Raw genomic sequence first — 19,991 nt, forward strand, 5'->3', positions numbered from 1 at the left:
AAAAAGGAAATGGGGCATAATGTAACATTTCATAATTACACAGCTGAACTATTACACCACATGAAGGTTCCTGCTAGCTCCAATCCATCCTGAATTTTATATTAAGTAAACAAAAGCAGATTCATTAAGGTACAAATAAATAAACTATTAATTGCCAGTTACAATGCCACTTACATTGTATTCTTTCAACCCAGTAGGAGTTATACAGACATCAAACCAAGATTTTATGTTGAAGGTGGATAAAATTAGGGAATTGTGACACAAAACGTAGATTCTATGGCTTCAACAGATGGAACTGATCACAAATATACCCTTTTAATTCTACTTTGATGGCTAATCTCAGTCAGTCTCAAACATAGCTTCATAGTTGGTAGGGTGGGAAGGGACCTGAGCAGATTATCAAGTCCGACCCCCTGCCATGGCAGGAAAGAATGCTGGGGTCAAACAACCCCGGCTAGGTGAGGGTCTAGCCTCCTTTTAGCTCCTAGGGTAGGAGCGAGCACCACTTCCCTTGGAAGTTGGTTCCAGATCCTAGCCACCCTGACTGTGAAGTAGTGCCTCCTGATATCTAGCCTGAATCTACTCTCCGTCAACTTATGGCTGTTATTCCTTGTTACTCCCAGTAGTGCTCAGGGGAACAGGGACTCTCCTATTGCTTGGTGGTCCCCCTTGGCCAGTTTATAGATGGCCACCAGATCACCTCTCCTCCTTCTCTTGTGGAGGCTGAACAGGTTCAGGTCTCGTAGCCTCTCCTTGTAGGGCCTGTCCCGCTGCCCCTTGATCATGTGAGTAGCCCTCCTCTGGACCCTCTTGATGTTGTCCACATCCCTCCTGAAGTGTGGTGCCCAGAACTGGACACAGTACTCCAACTGCAGCCTGACCAATGTCATATTGAGGGGGAGGATCACCTCCTTGGACCTGCTCATGATACACCTTGTCATACATTCATAGATGCGGTTAGCCTTCCTGACTGTGTCCCCACATTGGCAGCCCATGTTCATCTTGGAGTCTATAATGATGCCAAGATCCTTTTCTGCCTCTCTGTTGATGAGAAGGGAGTTCCCCAGCCTGTAGGTATGCTGCTGGTTCTCTCCCCCTAGGTGCAGTACCCTGCAGTTGTCAATATTGAATCCCATTTTACTCTCATCTGCCCTCCCCTGTAACCTGTACAGATACAATTGCAGCCTGTCCCTCCGTTCTAGCGTGCCCACTTCTCCCCACATCTTAGTGTCATCTGCAAATTTGAACAAGGTGCTTTTCACCCCCCCCGCCCCCATCCAAGTCGTTGATTAAGCTGTTAAACAGTGCAGGCCCGAGGACCAAGCCCTGGGGGACCCCCTGCCCACATCCCTCCAGGTCAAAAATGACCTGTCTGCCACCACTCCCTGGGTGCAACAGTCCAGCCAACTGACTGTGTAGGCATTGACACCACAATTTCCTAAATTTTTTTTTTTTTATGAGAATGGGGTGAGAGACAGTGTTGAAGGCCTTCCTAAAGTACAGAAAGACTATGTTCAGCACAACACCTGAGACCAAGGATTTTGTGACCTGGTCATAGAAGGCCACCAGGTTGGTCTGACAGGACCAACCTCTAATGAACCCATGTTGGTTGTCCCTAAGCATACACTCCCCTGCTTGTCCCTCGCAGATGTGCACCTGCATAATTTTTTGAAAGAGTCTTACCTTGGTCCTGGGGAAGCTAACAGACCTAATTTCCTGGGTCCTACTTTCTCCATTATTTGAAAATGGAGACCACATTGGCCCTTTTTCAGTCCTCTGGCACCTTGCCAGAGCATCATGAGTACTCATAAAACTGTGCCAGGGGTCCACAATGACCTCTGCTAATTCCCTCAACACTCTGGGGTGGAGATCATCAGGACTTGCTGATTTGAATGTCCAGCCCACCAAGAGTTCCCTGACTAGGTCTTCTATAACCCTGGGCCTGGCTTTACCTCCCCTGGGACCATTGGGGATCCCAGTGGGGGGGGGGATGACCTGGTCCCTGCTCAGAAAAATGGAGGCAAAGAAATTTGTTAAATAGGTCACCAGATTTCCTAGTATGTCCTGCAGAGGCCCCACATTACCTGGAACTTTCTTTTTACCCCGTATGTATTTAAAAAAGGATTTCTTGTTATCCTTGATCCTGGCTGCTAGTCCCAGTTCCGTCTCTACCTTGGCCTTCCTAACAGCCCTCCTACAGTCCTCCCTGGTGATGGCCCCTCCCTACCATTGGGTGTACACCTCCTTTTTAGCTTTGAGACATTCCTGGATGCTTTTGGTTAGCCAAAACATCTATTTTCTAACATGTACAAAGCATTGTCAAGGCATTTGTTCCCCTCTTTATTAATACCACTGTAGGAAGAGCATGATTAAGATAGTTGGCTAAATATGCCTAGTGTAAGAGAATAATAGAACCACACATCATAGATTCAGTTAATTTTTTTGTTTTACTCAGTCTTGCATTTTAATAATTTGCTTACCTTAGAAATATGCAGTTTTAAGACTAACAAAGTTCTACAAGTAGATGTATGTGCATGCATCATGTTGACCAAGTGTTCAAACTTCAGAATATGGGAGCAGCTGTAAGAACTCATCCATAGTATCAGCTACATCATCACTGAATGAGCTTTAGTTAAAGTGCCTCTGCTGTCATTTTGAAGTGCAGGACACTGAATACACGTGATGCTACAGACAAGGTTCCTTGGGTGAATCTGATATATTTTATTAGACCAACCCAAATAGTTGGAGAATAGTTATTAAGCAAGCTTTCGGGTTCAAAAACCCTTCGTCAGGCTAAGGAAGTTTCAGCAGTTGGTATGTGCTCTTCCTGGATGGAATGAAAAGTAAAGAAGCCAGCAGCTGGGCTGGTATGCATACAAGACAGGTAGTCAGTGAAAATGTAGATTGAGGAGTCAATGAGTGAGAGACAGGTGGGGGGGGGGGGGGAAACCTTGTCTGCCTATGTCACCTAAGGAACCTTGTCTGCCTGTGTCCTTAGACCAACATGGCTACAACCTACACCCCTGCAACATGCGTGATGCTACAGGCACTTTAATTAGAGCAGCTTTCAGAGAATGTTAAGAATCTATGGCTCAAGTTGAGCTGAGTTGCTTTCATAATGTTAGCTGTAGGCACCCCCGAATATTGATCACTGCTATTTGATGAGCTATTACTTTTTGTAACTGCCCCTTGTCATGGTAGTCGGGGCAGGATTAATATCAACCTTTTACAAACACTTCAATGTGTCATCTGTTTTACTTCCATAAGCTTGTCACATCTTTTATAACCACAGCTTTCTCTCTCAATTACAAGATCCTTTTACCTGAAAAGCTTTATCAACTATCCATGTTTCTCCATCTCTTTTTGGCCCTTTTCCCTTCTACTGCTTTTTCTCTTTTTCACTTCACTGTTTGGACCACAGATCTCTCTCCCTGGACTTCTGCTCCTTTTGCCATTCCAGATATTGATTCAGCTTTTTTCTGATTTGCCTGAAGGCTCTTTTCATTACCCCCTTGTACAGTAATGCTAGTATCATAAGAAATTAAATACATGTATTTGAAATTTGAGAGAGAATTTAGGAAGGCAGAATGTAATTATCTGATCTGAAGTATAGCCAGAATGCCAAAGTTAATGTGTGACATTATTATTATGAGTACTACTGCATCTTGATGACTTCAGATAGCCATGCTACCAGTTATCATTTTATACCTGTTTTCTTTTTGGATATCTCCAGTACCTTGAAGGAGCATTGTGATCCTGTAGCAACTCAGCTGGGAACAATGCCATCTACTGAATCACTTTAATGGAAAACTTAAACAAAAAATCTATCTTGCAATGTACAATATACAGAAATTAAATTTATAGTTAGTGCAGTGAATGCTCTACTTTCAGACAGCCTGATACAAAGTAAAGATGGGTGATTAATAATTCTGTATAGTATAAAGACTCTAATTCATTTTTGCAGATGAATTGGGCATTAGACCATTCTATACAAAAATGTTTTGTAGAACTTTATAGAATTTTGGATGATAAATATGCATTAAACTGTACCTACCAACAGAGCGCTGGCAAAAATGTTTCCTCTGTTACCAGTTTTTTATCTTCATAATCATTTTAAAATTGCACTGGCATTGCAATTGTTAATAATAATTGCGCCCAAGTAATTAATCCAGATGCTTTTCAAAGTAATATTACCCCCCCCCCCCCCCCCCCCAGTTCACAGGTGGGTTGCCTGAGTCACAAAAAAAAAAAACATTAAGAGAAGATAATAGACTTAGTTTATCAATCAAATTTCCCAAAGCCTAATATAGTTCTTGTTGCAGGAGACCATGTGTACTAAATGAAATGCCCCAAATCATTTCATAGATATTCAGGCTAGAAGGGGCCCCAGAGGATCATTTGAGTCCAGCCCCTTGCCCCAGAGGCAGAAAGTCAGCAGGTAGGATCCCAGCAAGATAAGCATCCAACAAGATAAACATCCGAATGTGTCTTGAAGGCATTCAAAGTGGATGCTTGAACCGCCTCTGGTGGCAGTCCATTCTAAACCTTGGGGGCTCGGACAGTAAAGAAATTCTTTCTTATGTCCAGCCTAAATTGGTCACAGTGGAGTTTGTGACCGTTCAATCTTGTCATCCCTTGGGGGCACTCTGAACAGACATTCCCCCAGATCCTGATGAGCATCCGTGATAAACTTACAGGTGGATACCAGATCACCCCTGAGCCTGCACGTTTCCAGACTGAAGAGTCCAATGGCTCTCAGCCTGTCATCATAAGGTCTGTTTTACTGACCTCTGATCACGCGCATGGCTCTCCTCTGCACTTTCTTAAGCTTCTCCACATCCTTTTTGAATTGTGGAGCCCAAAACTGGAAGCGATACTCCACCTGCGGCCTCACCAAGGCCAAGTACAGTGGGAGACTGACATCTCGGGATTTGCTTTAGAAGCATTTATGGATGCAAGCCAGTGTTTTGTTCACTTTACTAGCCGCAGCATCACATTGAAGGCTTATGTTCATCTTGTGGTCAATCATGACCCCCAAGTCCTTTTCATCTGAACTGCTAACCAGCATAGCACTGCTGAGCCTATAAGCATGCTACAGGTTTTTCCTCTCAAGTGGGAGAAACTGGTATTTTTCAGTGTTTAACACCATCAGGTTCTCATCTGCCCATTTCATAAGCCTGTCAAGATCTGCCTGGATCACCCTCCTGTCCTCAGGTTTACCCCAGGCTTTACCCCAGAGTTTGGTGTTGTCAGTTAACTTGGCGAGCCCACTTTTGACACCAATGTCTACATCATTGATGAAGATGTTAAAAAGTATAGGCCCTAGGACAGAGGCTTGAGGGACCTCACTGGTGACCACATGCCAAGACGATTGGCTTCCATCAACCACCACCTTCTGGGTCCTACCGCGGAGCCAATTCCCCACCCAACAGATCGTGGTGAGGTCAAGGCCACAGTTAGCCAGTTTTGCCAAGAGGTGATCGTAGGATACCAGATCAAAGGCTTTTTTGAAGTCAAGATATACAACATTAATCTCTTCCCCCTTGTCCAGGTGATAGGTCACCTGGACATAAAAGGAATTGAGATTGGTCAAGCAAGACCTACCCGCAACAAACCTGTGCTGGGTATCCCTCAGGATATTGCCATCAGCTAGGCTGTTAAAGATGGCCTTTTTGATAATCTTTTCCAAGACCTTCCCCAGGATAGAGCTCAGGCTGATGGGACTGTAGTTTGCCAGATCTACTTTCCTCCCTTTCTTGAAGATAGGCATGACATTGGCCTTCTTCCAGTCTTCAGGGACTTCACCAGAGCACTAGGAGTTCTCAAAGATCCATGCCAGGGGCTGAGCTATGATGCTTGCCAGCTCCTTGAGTGCCCATGGGCATAAACCATCAGGGCTGGCTAACTTGAAGATATCCAGCCTCTCAAGGGGCTCCTTTATGAGGTCAGCATTGATGGAGGGCAAGGAATCTCCCTCATCTGGGCCTCCCTGTCCCATAGTGGGCATAGGTGTCCCATGGGATTGATGAAAGACCGACGCAAAGTACCCACTTAATACGTTGGCTTTTTCCTGGGTGTCAGTTGTCCCATCTGGTTTAGCACAGCTCCAGTGTTGCCCTTGCTTTTCCTCCAGCTCCCCACATACCTAAAAAAAAAAAAAAAAAAAAAAAGACTTTTTATTATCCTTGACATTTGTAGCTATCTGGCGTTCCATCGCAGCCTTGACTTTCCTGGTTTGCTCTCTGCAGGTCTGGACCAGAGCAGAGTATTCCTCCTTGGTGGTGGTTCCATTCCTTTGTATGTCTTCTTCTAAGTTTCAGGAGGTCTGCCAGTTCCCTGGAGAGCCAAGGGGACTGTTGTGCTCTTTTGCTGCCTTTCCTCCAAGATGGGATGGACTTTGCTTCCGCATCCAGGATGGCTCCCTTGAGGAGCAACCACTTGTCCTGAACTCCCCTCCCCTTTGGGTTGTAGCCCATTAGGGCCTCACTGACAAGCCTCCTTAGCTTGTCAAAGTGAGCTTTCCTGAAGTCGAGGACTTCTGTATGACTGACTGACTTGCCAGCTTTATGGCAGATGGTGAAGGAGATGAGCTCGTCGTCACTGTCACCCAGCTTCCCTTTGATTGTTAAGTCCACTGATTAGGTTGTCCCCAGTTGCCAGTACAAGGTCGAGCAGCGCTTTACCTCTTATCAGCCTGTAGACTTCCTGCATCAGATAGAGCTCATCCACACATGAGAGAGAGAGAGAGATTTGCGACTGCTCAGATTTGGCTGAGCACTCCTCCCACGAGATGTCTGGGTAGTTAAAGTCTCCCATTTCAACCATATATCGGGAGCATGTGGCCTCAGGCAATTCCCTGGCAAACTCCTGGTCAAGGTCTTGACCCTGGGTAGGGGGTCTCTAGTAGACTCCCACCATAGTATCCCCTGTGTCATGTTCGCCATGGATTTTAACCCAGAGGGTCTCAAGTCATCCACCATGGGTGCTAATGTCAGCTTGCAGGGACACGTAGGTGTCCTTGACAGAGAGTTATACCTTTTGTCCACTTGATCCCTCCTGTACAGGGTATAGCTATCTATACCTGTGGCCCAGTCATGGGTGGAGTCCCACCAGATCTCCATTATCCCTATTACATCATAGTTATTTACATTTAGCAGGAGGAAAAGTTCCTCCTTCTTATTCCCCAAGCTCCTGGCATTTGTGTATAGCCACGCAAGTGTCCCTTTGGGGGCCCTTGCCTTGCCTACAGTTTGTTCCAGGGCTGGGGCAGGGGTGGGTTCCCTTAAATGCCTTGGCCTGCTGGCTTTGCAAGGGTTGCTAAGTGTGCCAGCAGTGGCAGTAGTCACCCCATCCCATGGCGGGCTTAGTTTAAAGCCCAGTGGAGGAGGTCAGCCAGTCTGGCTGAGAAGAGCCTCCTCCCCAGTGGAGAGAGGTGGAGTCCATCCTTTCCCAGCAGCTCACTGCCTCTCTCACCAAAGAGAGGACTGTGGTAATGGAAGCCAAAGCCTTTTCAATGACACCAGCATCTCAGTCTTTGGTTAACTACCTGTATCCTCCTCTCCCTCCTCAGCCCATAGCCTGAGACTAGGAAGATTGAAGAAAACACCACCTGCACCTCCAGATGCTTAAGCCCCACTCCCAAATCCCTGTAGTGCCTCATGAACTGGCTGGGAGTGCTCCGAGCCATGTCATTGGTGCCCACATGGATGAGGAGCACAGGGTAGTGGTCAGTGGGCTGGAGAAGCTTAGGGATCTTCTCCACAATGTCTTGGATTCAGGCTCCCAGGAAGCGGTAAACTTCCTGGGCTAAGGGGCCGAGGCAGCAGATTACCCCCTCAGTCCCCCTCATGATGGAGTCTCCCACAACAAACACGGTGTGTTTTATCTTGGGGAGAGTGGGGGTGGTAGCTACGGTAATACCTGTGTTGTCTGCGAGAGCTGGCAATTCAGCAGGCTCTGCTGGGGCTGCAAGAGGTTCGTACCTGTTGCAAATCTCCAGTGGGTTGGGGGCCTTGTTGTGGCGGGCCTTGGGGCCCTTGACCACCTTGGTCCAACCCCTGGGCTGAACAGTAAGGGAGGTTCTCAAGTCCTCCCTTGTCCTGGAGGGAGACTGTGGTCTACCCTCTGTCTCCTGGGGGAAAAGGGCCTGGCAGTAGGAGTCTATTTCCCGCTCACTATCCCTGATGGCATGCAATCTCTGGACTGCAGCCTGGAGCTCCTCCAGCTGGCATGCCAGAGACCCCAAAAGGGAGCAGACCTCACAAAGGGAGGTGGCCATGTTCCTGGGCCCCAGAGCCTGAAAAAGGGACAGGCAGCCCCTGCAGCTGAGAGCTAGGGCCTCCATCTGTGTAGAGCTTGGAACCATGGGCTCCATCTGGGTGGGGCCTCTGAGTTGCCGGGCGTGGGGTGCAGAACCTGAGGGGACCCTTGGGGTGCGATGTGTGCCCATCCATTGCATGCCACTGGTGTGCTGGCTATGGCTGGGATTGTCTACCCTGGGGGGCTCACAGGCAGGGCCTCAGGCCCTCCCGCGTGCCCTCCTGTGCTTTGGTTTAGTCTCTGTTTCAATACCTTGTGTTTCATTAATGCCCATTCCATTTCTTACCTCTCTATTTAGATTACTAGTTGAGATGTGATTTTATTTAAAACATCTATATACAATACACAGAGTTACCTTTGATAATACTCTTCACTGTTGGCATATTAGAGATGCTTATTGTGGGGGAAGAGGGGAAAGGATTCCCAGAATTCTGACCTCTTTCCAAAGGTCTGGGAAATTCTCAAAGCCTTGTACTCCTATGGAGCTTTTCATCTTTGTTTCAAACTTCACTTCAAGTAGGAAAAAAACAAGCATCTCATAACATTGCTTATTTATGAGAGATTCTTGCCTAATTCTGCAGGAAAAAGACCTTTGCATAGCTCAGAGAAGATTCAACAAAGCACCCAAATTTTGGATATAGTAGACAACTATTGACCCTCTGGATCATGATGTACACATAAGAGGTCTAGTCAGATGCCTGTTAAATCTGTTTGTGACTGGCAAGCCCAATTCAAGAGCAATACAGCTCGTTACTGTCACAACCCAAGGGTGTGATTTTTGTTTGTGTGCGCTTCGGCACTGCTAAATTATTTCCCGCCACTTGTAGCTTTCTTTGCAGGGTGCATTTCTAGGTTGCAAAAGAGAAATGCACGGTGCAAGGAGTTCCCGCCATTCGCATGCAAATTTGTGTCCCACTATTGGCCAGTTCAAAATTATTCCCACGTGGCGGCTAGCGATTTGGTTTGCTAGCCATGTAAGAGGCTTGAGCGGTTTCCGCCCAAGTGGGAGAACTCCAAGAAGTACCCTGCAAGGGGGGACTCCATAAACATTTTGAGGAGAACTCTAGGTGTGCTGCGGAGCCTATTGGACCCAGCGTGTGTACCTTAGAGCTGGCTATAGGGGTCTGATCAGCCTCTCCCCATCGCTGCCTGATCCCTCGACATGCCCTTCCCTGCGCACGAGTTCCACGGAGCCTAGCAAACTTCATGTGAGTGTATCCAGAGCTCTGTCCGGTTTCGAGTCCTGCAGGTTTATCTTCCCGTCGCCAAAAACCCCCTGCGACGTACTCTCGTGTCCTGCAGGTTTGAGCTTTTGTGTTGTTTTGTTTTGTAACTGCAACTCAAGCAAGTTTTCCTGCCTGCACCGTGACCATCTTCGGTGTAAGTAAAATAATCTTAAATCAACCACTAAGAGTCCGTGCCTAATTCTAGCGTGCCGCCTGCTTTCCCCGACTCGGTGTGTCTGGGCTGTTGGCCTCGGACCGCTCCCGGCCCGCACAGTTACAAGTTTCATAAAGCCATATGTTGTCTGAGTTGGAGCCCAAGTTTAAACACACTGCTTTCTTCTTCCTTGCTTTACTTCCATCCTCTGGATCAAAACCATTTCATGATGAGCTGCATCCAGTGCCAAATGTTTCCTCAAGATCGGACAGGATTCTGCATGCCTCTCTCAGCTTTCTGTGTTGATATTGAATGACTTCATGTAATTTTTTAACACATCCATGTGAATACCATATGCATCTTTGCATGTAGTACAACCATGGAGGGTGACCCAGCTTTCTACAGCCATCTCAAATCTCTCTCTACAAAATGTTTTTGGGGATACGATCTCCTCCCGTTCTTTTGACATGGCTGGTCCATCACAACTTCCTTCTCTTGGTAGTGGTTTATAAATATGTCAGTTCTGTGTGCTCTGGTACTTCTGTGTTTGGTAATTTTGGTAAACTGCCAACAACACCAAGATATTTGTCCTCCAGAGTGATCTCGGGTATCAGTTCTTCCACTCTTTGGTACATTATCAGTCTTCTTGAGACCAATTGCCATCTCAAAGCTCTTGCATGGCTTAGAAAATCCCACCCAAGAGACTTTTCAGGGAAGATTCACTTTGGGCAACCAAGGCCACATCATCTGCAAATAGGAAATCTCTAAGAACCAAGGTTGTTTCACCTTGGTTTTTGCTCTAAACCTTGTGATATTGAACAAGCCTCCATCAAGTCTGGTTCAAAGATAAATGTTATTAATGCTGTCTGCTGGCTAGAAAAATATATTTAGACGTTTGCTTTTGGGAATTAGCTTGTAGGTAAATTAGATATTGTATTAGAACAATGGTCCAGGGGAATGGCAAGAGTTAATTGATTTCTAACAGCCTGTTTCTGACACCTTTTTTCTTCCAGGCCCACTGTGTCTGAAGCCAGCAGATGCACAGGCTGGGAAACTGAGGACATGTACCACTGTTCTATAACAGAGATAAGGGACTCTGAAGCACTGGCACCAGGTCACAGTGCTGAACTGCAGAGACCTTGGAATTTCCAGTTTTGGTGAACAGACCAAACTGAGAGGCCTGGTAAATAACCAAATTAAGATGCGTGCATGTGATGGGTTTTTTGGAACAAAGGAATATACTGACAGGACAGAACGTGGACAGTATGATGACCACAGGGAAATCAATCCATGATGTCCAGAGATGAAGAATCATGAGAGGAGGAAAAGACTATAAAAGGAGGGATTTCAGAGTAGCAAGGGTCCCCAAGAGGGGAACCCAAGGCTGCCATGGGCAGAGGGTACATCATCTGCCCATATCACCTACCCCATGGTGTGTGGGGAGGAATTAGCCCTTGTCCTCCAGAATGCTGACATCTGACATTCAAGCAAGAACCTCAGTGTGAAGCTCATGTTCTGGCCAGATGTACCTTTCCTCTGACTGCTCAAGGACTAGTAGATATAGAGTTGTTTCTATTATTCTTATATATTATCACTGTATATCAGTAAAATTTGCCTGTTATTGAATGGAGAGGTCATAGTTGGTCTGAGAGTTTGGGTCCACCCAGAACAAGGTATCTGGGTCATAAATCCAGTGCCAACACTGTCTTTATATGCATGAGGAAGCAGGGTTGAAAAGTAGATATTAAAAACCACAGGGGCTAAGATGCATCCTGTTTCACCCCACTGTTGACATCAAAAATGTTTTCCAACCAAAGAATACCCCCAAGGCAGTGGGCCCTAGGGTTTTGAGGTGCCCTAAATTAGCCTTACTCTGGAGGTTACAACATTGTTGTATTTTATAGGAGTCACCCCACCGTGAGTAGCCCCACCATTTTGCCACTAAGCCCTCCAGTTGGATCCAATTTTTGGTCAGACCCAAGGTAAACATTTTGTATATATTCCCTGAAATACACTCTTGCATGCTGTTCATAGTAAATACTTAGGTGGTGTAATCAGATTAGGCTAATTGGCTTAGATTATTCTCTGATTTAGCATATGACATATTTAACCTATACACACTATATAAAAAAAAAAAAAAAAATCCTCTATATTTTATATAGACATGCATTACTGATTTGGCAGATAAAATCATGCCAGTCTCATTATTTTGCTTTTGAATTATAAGGTTCTCAGGGCATAGACTTGCAGGTTTGGTATGTTCCACTTCTGCCACGGGTCCATATATGTTGGATGATATACAGAATAATGAAAGATAGATTTGAGATTCAAAATGTGGATTCTGCTCCAAATCTCTGATTGCTTCTAGCCAAGCCAGCCCCCAAAATCAAACATTCAGATCTACAGAATTTGGTTAGATCATTTCAGAATTAGGATTCACTCAGCGACTAAAGTTAAAATATATGGAGTTTAAGAGTATTTGGAACATTCAGTGACTACTGTGCATGGTTCGGGCCTGTTTCTTATCATCATCATCATCATTCTGAATCATTATGATACTTCAGTGATAAATGAAACAGTACTTAATATCAGTACTTCATGTCAAGAGAATCCCAAGTTGCAGGAAAAAAAAAAAAATGGAATGAAAAAAGAAAACAAGCCTAGAATTTGAAGGACAAAAGGGTCCTGACAACCAACAAAAAGAAAACGCACGGTCTTAATTTATTTTGACAAATAAAGCCATGTTACTCAGTATCTCTTAAAAAATGCAGTGTGCAGATAGTAATTCAAGGATGCTCAGGTCAACAACAAAAAGTCCATGAGTTCTTGGATTTAAAGTCCAAGAAAGGGTATGCGTGTTCAGCTTCTTATTTTCTATAAAGCTGTACATATTTCATCTTAGTACAAGTAACCCTATACAAATGCTAAGGGAAGTCTGTGTGTATTTTGTGCTACACATTTCCTCTGTTCCAGAATATTGAATGATAAACCCAGAGCAGCTCCAAGCATTCTGGGAAAGGTTATGCTAAAGCTACTGGGAACTTTGGGATGTTAGCATTGGTCCTGGGGACCTGGGGTATCTGGGCTCTCTTTCTATGAAGTGGAAACAGAGTAAACCTGCCCAAGAAATGTGCTAGAAAGGCCAAGGAAAGACAATGCTGCAACTCACATGAGTCAAGCAAAATTTAAGAGCATATGAAGCTAACACAGGAGCCTGATGACTGTTTAGTTAGTAGTAACTTTATCAGGATTTTGTCTTAATGTTAATGTCTTTTTTTTTTTTTCTTTTTCTCTTTTAAATGATTCTTATATTCTCCATGTCATAACCAAATCGGGTTCTCTACCCTAACTAATGTACCTAATTAATAGAGGCAAAGAGTGCAGTCTGTAAGCCAAAAGTATTCCTATGGCTTTCAGTGGAATCTTTCTTAAATGAGGACTAAAGAATGTCTTCCTAATATACATTTTTTTTCATCTTTTTTTCACAAAACGTGCCTCCCACCTGTTGCATATGTCAGTTATTTCTAGTGAAAGGGAATCCTCAGTTTGAAAGTTTGGTTTAAAAAAAACTATCAAAACATGTGCTCTGTTCAATTAGCCAAGCATTTGAGTATGACATAAGTGTATAGCAAATCTTTTGACTTGAGATTTTCAGATCTACCTAGAGCTTCTGGGAGTGTGATTTCTCTCAAGCTATTTTGTTACTGAAGTAATCCAGTAAGTGGATTTCCAGAGACTGTAAAATTAGCTCAATGTCTATACTCTTTCAATAAGGCTACCCACTGTGACATTGAGCAGGCATTCACTTTCTCCTGGGAGATTTGCTGCTTTCCCAGGAGAAACTATGAACATGTGAACAGGGGTTCCCCCCTCTCCCCTTTTCCCAAAGTTATAGACATTACACTTCTACCTGCAAGTGATCAGAAGTTAGTCTATACCCATGAAAGAACAGAAGTTTGGCACACGTAGACTGGTATAAAATGGTAGAACCTGGTCTTTGATTGTATGTATGCAACCACTACCTTTTATTAGAACATTAAAGCTATAATTTCCGCCTCCATCCCCTGCTACCATTCATAAACATGGATTGTTCCACTGAGGCTAATAATTAAAGTAGGGTTGGAGTGGTGTAGCCCACATGATTGTCCAGGGAGTAAGTACAAAGCAAGATTTATTTATCTTTTTTGCCAGTATGTTTTATTGATTTAACTGTATAGATAAGAAGGATGTTGGACAAACTATCAGGCATAGAGGACACTAGAGTACACCATGGTTATGATGTAATCATGTACACTAGGAAATGATCATCTCTCCCATATTCCAGAGACAAAAGATCCTGAATATAGGAGGCAACTGGTATCTGGTGGCCCAGGTCATGGATTTATCATAGTTGTTCCAGAAAGCTGACTATCCTCTGATGTGTGTAACCCATTTATATTATATTCTGTCTATCCTAAACCCTTTTAGGAAAAAAAAGATGGAGAGAGTAGCATGGTGTCTATGGTGACATAATGTGTATCTAAAAAGCAAAAAAAAACATTCCTTAACCAGTGCACTGTAAAATGATCCCTTTGTCCCTAAGTACTGATTAATTATGCTTGTCTGCTGCCTCACAGTATAAAGGTGTATAATATGCTGGCTGTTATACTGCAGGCATAGTTAGTGTTTGGTATCTAACAAGTGAGTGACACCTACTGGTAAAATGTAATTGCTTTTATTATTACGTTATATCCTGGATTTGCACTTCCCATTTAATTACTGGAAAAAATTAGGTACTAAAAAGGTACCTACAGGCAGTGAAACTGTTTGTCTGATAAGCAGAGTTAGTAGTATTGACAGCCTGTTCTTTCAGTGTCATTCACTGGGAGAAAGCTTAACTGACATGAGATGCAGTAGCTGCAGCTCAGGCTAAAGTATTAGTCCTGACAGCAGTAGCACTGCTTTTCACCCTCTGCGGAGCTGGTGGTACAGTAGTAAGTGATTCTGAGAGCGTGTAAGACCAAGTGGGAATTCTGGAAATAAGAGTAGCTTTTACCTTCTTTGTGTTTCAGTAGTACAGCATATTTTAAAGGTTTTTGAAAAGCCCTTCAGTTATTCTGAATGCTGGAGAATGATTTTAGAAATGACAGCTGAAGCCTCCCGTGCATTATGATGATGATTTAGCTGAGACCAAAACATAAGGAGTTTGTATTCTGGTATGCTTTGGTGTTCATTTGAGTTGCTATAAAAAAAAGTATTAAAATATGCACCTGTAAAGATGTGTTAGAAAGACAGTGTAGTTACACTAGGATGTTAGTTTTCTGACATAAAAACTAGAAAAGAAATAAGATTATGAAATTATAAATAGTTCCAACTGGAACCCAGCTAAAGAAAGCCAGGTATGGGATAAGCTTTAAAACCATTTATTATAATAAGCAATATCTTCAGTGGTGGGGAGGGGGTGGTAATTTTCTCTGCTGCTTATCTGTTATGCCTTGTTTTGTTTTTCAGTTTGTTGAATCAGTTTCAGTTTTTCACAACCCTACATTTAAAAAAAACAAAAACAAAAAAAAAAAAACATAGGAAACAAGGAAATGTTTTACCTCCAAACTGTTATTCTGATGCTATTTGAAGATAAGGGTGTTATCAGGATATGCTACTTGAAGATGGATTCTGAGACTATCTACCCTGATGGAGTAGACAAGGGGCTCTAGATCCCTGATTAGATGCAGTTTAAATTGGTAAGACGGGTCATAGTGAAACATTCAAATATTTCATAGAAAAGGAGGATGGGAAGGGACCTTCAGAGGTCATCTAATCCAACGCCCAACAGAGGCAGGATCATCCAAATCCAAACCATCCTATACAAATCCAAAACCTATAGAACCATTTATTAAAACTACATGGTCCACTCTGGGATGATTGTGGGGTTTTACTAGCACAGTCAAATGGCATAACACCCTTACCTGCCACAGGTAAATCAGGGGAACAATGGTGGCCAATGTCCTGCTGTAGTGAGAGTTGTTAAAAGGAGGCGGCCCCAACCCCCTCTACAGAGGAGGGCAAAATCCCTCACATTTTGTACCAGTTGGACCATGGGGTAAAAGTCTTTCCTGACCCCAAGTGCATCTCCTAGGTATTATGACAAAATCTGGTGGGTTTTTTTCAAAGCCAGCATTAGAATTTCACAGTGCTTCTCTACAGCTGTGTACAAGTGACACATTTCTACTGAGACAATCATCATTCTCTTGGTAAAACCACAAGAGTACAAGTATTCACACTGTTTCTCCTGGACCTAAGATGGCAGTTCTGGGAGGTCTGGGAGAAAAATAATACAGATCTGACTAGTTGGAAGATACTTCTGGAATGGAGAAGGTACAGAGAGCAGCTGCTCCCCCCCCCCCCCCCCGACTGGGTGGGGAGAGGAAGACCAGCCACCAGCTGCACCTACTGGTTTCTTGCACTGGAGTCTCCAGAGTGAGAAGTGTGCAGTGGGCTGCTGCAGTAACTCTGGGAGCAGAAGGACTGTAGTAACCCATGACTTTCCCAGACCAAGATCACCCTGCTGTCATGTAGGCAAAAGATGCACAGCAGAGGGGGCAGTTTCAGGCTGAACAACTGTACTGAGCTGTGTCCTGGAATCATTTTCAGTGATGGAAATGGGAGGAAAGAGCTTCTGTTAGGCTGCTACGGGCCCAATCCTGTATGTGAAATGCCCATTGACCTGAATGAAAAGACTTCTTGTGAACTATTTGCAGAAGCATTCTTACTGCCTCTGTTCTCTCTCATTCCTCACATTTCTAGGAAAGCAGAAGGAGATTCTGAGTAAGTTAGAGACCCTTACTCCTTATCATGGCTTGATTTTATTATTTGTAAATTAAAGTCACCACTTTTCTTTATTTATCCTTGTATTTCAATGAGAAGAGTAAATATAAAAATAGCCTCAGTACTTCTGCTCCAAAGATTACCTTAACCTGAATGAAATCTAAAACTCTCTGATACTATTTCATGTGAATAAAGCTGATAGAGATGATACTCTTCCTGAACACACAGAAAAAATGTAAAATAGAGAAATTTATATTCTCAGTGAACCAGATCCACATATCGGCATATGTATACCAGCTGAGACTCCTTCCCTGAATATTTATTATATTTTGATGAATAATTAAGCAGGAAAATCTAGCCAAAATGTTTTAAAGATTCAAATACCAATAGAATTGTGACATTTGGTTTGATTCCAAACTTGCATAGTTTTTCCAACTTTTGAACAAACTGTGTGTATTAAGATGCAGATCTGCCAGTGACATGGGAAGCTAAAAGAACAAATGTTCTTTTGCTATTGTTACAATATAAAGCACTGTGATTAGATCCGTCATAGATTATAGGGGCCTGATTTATGATTCCTCTAGGTGCCCTATATCTTTAGACACTCACAGGAACTAGAAGGAGAATTCTGCTTCTGCAGTGATGCAAGAAAATATATTTTGTCCATCCAGAAATTGCTTCGAATTTTTCTAGGTGTCGTAAGTCATATAAGCCTGAAATCAAGAAGAAGGGGTAGATATGTACGTTCTAAACTAACTGTACTAGATATAGAACAAGCTTTTGTGAGCTAGGGCTCAGTTCTTCAGATACTATGAAAGACATGCAGGGAACAGTGTAGAGGAGAGAGACTTGAATATCAAGGCAGAAAGGAGGTTGGGAAGGAGGCTGGGAGAAGGAAACAAGCAAAATATTCATAAGACCAAAGGATTCACAAAAGCTAATCCCGGTAATGGGATAAGAATTCATAGGTTTGTTTAAACCACAGTTAATCCACAGACTGTATTTTGTTATTTCTTGTTCTACTCGTTGCTCTTCAGACCAGTTTTAAAAGGTGTGCTGACCAAGAATGGCAACCCTGAGGTCAGTGATGGACTGTCCAGGGAGGTCAAAATGTTCTGTCACAGGCCTGCATGTCTTTCTGCAGCTTTCATACTGGTGTTCATTCATTCTATCACATAGCCAGCAGAGGGGTACTGTGAGCAGGTGATGGCATATATGACATTGGTAGATATGCAAGTGAATCCATATAATTCATGTTGTTACAGCAAACAATTACAGTCAGATTTGAATGGAAACTTGTGGATCAAGAACTGGGAATTATTTAGTATCCTTCATCTTTACTATGGCAGTTACCAACTGTAAATGTATGACAGCTGCATAAATTAAAAATAATTCATGAAAATAATATTTCTGCTCCCATAGGAATGCACGCACACACCAAAAAATTCTCTAGGTTTGAAGGATTTAAAAAAATAATGATCTAGAGGTAGGGTCAAACAATAGTATTTTGTGCTCTTCCAGAATGTCAAGTTCTGTTAAATTCACGTTTTTAGGAGCCACGTCATGCACAGTTTAATATGTGGCCATGCAAAAATCTACTGAACAGGGATGATATATACCTGTCCTGTAGTCAGTCGAATATTTAGCCTACTTCACAGGAAGAATGCCACACTTTTACAACCTCTTCAACTTTATACTTTCACCTATGCATCACTGGGCACATCTACATGTGTGGTTAATGTGCAGAAAGCTTACTGCACAGTAAAATACTGAGCAATAAGCTTTTTATGAGAGCATGTCTACACAGTGCCCATTGGGAGCAAATTTGCTCTTGATGGGAGAAGTTCAGGGCAGGGATACTCCTGCCCTGCTCTGCTACTATATGGCAGTCAGGGAAAGCTCTGGGTTCCCCTGGTGCCAGCCCTGGGCAGACAGGGGACACAGGGTTAGGTCTGGGCTCTGGGGGACAGGTGGAGCTGATCTGCCTCTGAGGCAGCTGTCTCTCAGCTTGGAGATTGGAGCTGGGCTTGGACATTGTCCCCTGCTGCAGGAAGCTGCCTGCTGCCAAGGCCAGCTAGTATCTTGGCCAATCAGAGGGGACTAGGACAATGTTTCCTTCCCCTGCAGCAGGCTGCTGTTGGCCCTGGCTCCAAGATTAGACCCAGGGCTGGGACATTATCCCCTGCCACAGGCAGCTGCCCACTGCTGGGGCTGGCTCTGAACTCAGAGCTGGGGCAGGGAAAATGTCCCATGCCCCAACAGCAGGCAGGTGCTGGGCCCTGGCTCCATTGGATGGAGTGGAGGTTGGGCAGCACGCACCTGCCCAGGGGAGGAGATAGTTCTCCTGCCCCCTGCTGCCTAACCTGATTGGGAGCAATTTGCTCCTGATCAGCTATGTAATCATGTGCTACTGCACATTAGCTAATTTGCAATAAATCTACTACCGGTATTACAGGCTGTAGAAAACAGCACATTGGCCTACTTTAATGCTGTGAATGGTTGCATGGTGATGCTTTACTGTACAGATTAATCTACTGTGTAGTAAAGCATCCCATGTAGATACCCACTCACTCACAAACCACAACTTCCACATAACTTGCCATTCAAAGAAGAATTCTGTGCCCCTTTACTTAAACAAACTACACAAAGCAGTGCTAAAATGAAACATATTGGGTCGTTTGGGTCAGATGTGATCATGTGTTAGGGTCATGCAAAGGAATTAACCCAAACCCCAGAGAGGTATAATCCACCTAGCCTGCCACATAGTACAATCACATTCACCCTAAAGTGCTCCAACTAGCCTCTCTACCATCCAACCCAACTGTTCTTGACAGTTTAATTATAGCTTAATTATTCTTGCAGGCTCAGATAAAGCATAGTGGCTTCTTAACCATGTATCTGTGTCCAAGAAGGCAGTTTTCCTGAACCACTTTTCAGGAGAACTGCTCTTCTGGTATGTTTCAGTACCTGCCAAAGTACAGCAACTTTAAGCCCAGTTTATGGAAATGGGAGTCTCCTCCCTTGCTTGTTCTGAGGCCCTTATGGCTAAGGGCAAGCAAAACTCGGGGGCATCCAAACCCCAAGCCTCTGGGCTTGGGCCTGCAAGTAGGGTGCCCGCCAAAGGTTTTGGAAACATCTGAAGCACCATCTGAAGGTGTGGGTGGAAGATGTTTGCTGGTAGTAGGGCCACTTATGATTCTGGACTCTTGGATTTGCAATTAGTTTTGGCTAATTTGGCATCGGATACAAATTATATTTAAAAAAAATTACTTGCAGTGAATTGCCATTAGCTGTTGTCGGTTTCTAAGGGACAGATTTAAGGTTGCAGTTGTGTATATCTTTAACTTCTCATTTCCTGGTTTTTAGAAGCTTGACTCCACTGAACCCCATGCTCAGAAGATACAAGATATCACCAAACAACCTTAACTTTGTATTAACAATGTGTTTTGGTTTTGGTTTGGTTTTGGTTTGTTTTGTTTTTTTTATCA

The sequence above is a fragment of the Alligator mississippiensis genome, chromosome 2, assembly GCF_030867095.1.
Source record: "Alligator mississippiensis isolate rAllMis1 chromosome 2, rAllMis1, whole genome shotgun sequence".
NCBI classification, from domain to species: domain Eukaryota; kingdom Metazoa; phylum Chordata; order Crocodylia; family Alligatoridae; genus Alligator; species Alligator mississippiensis.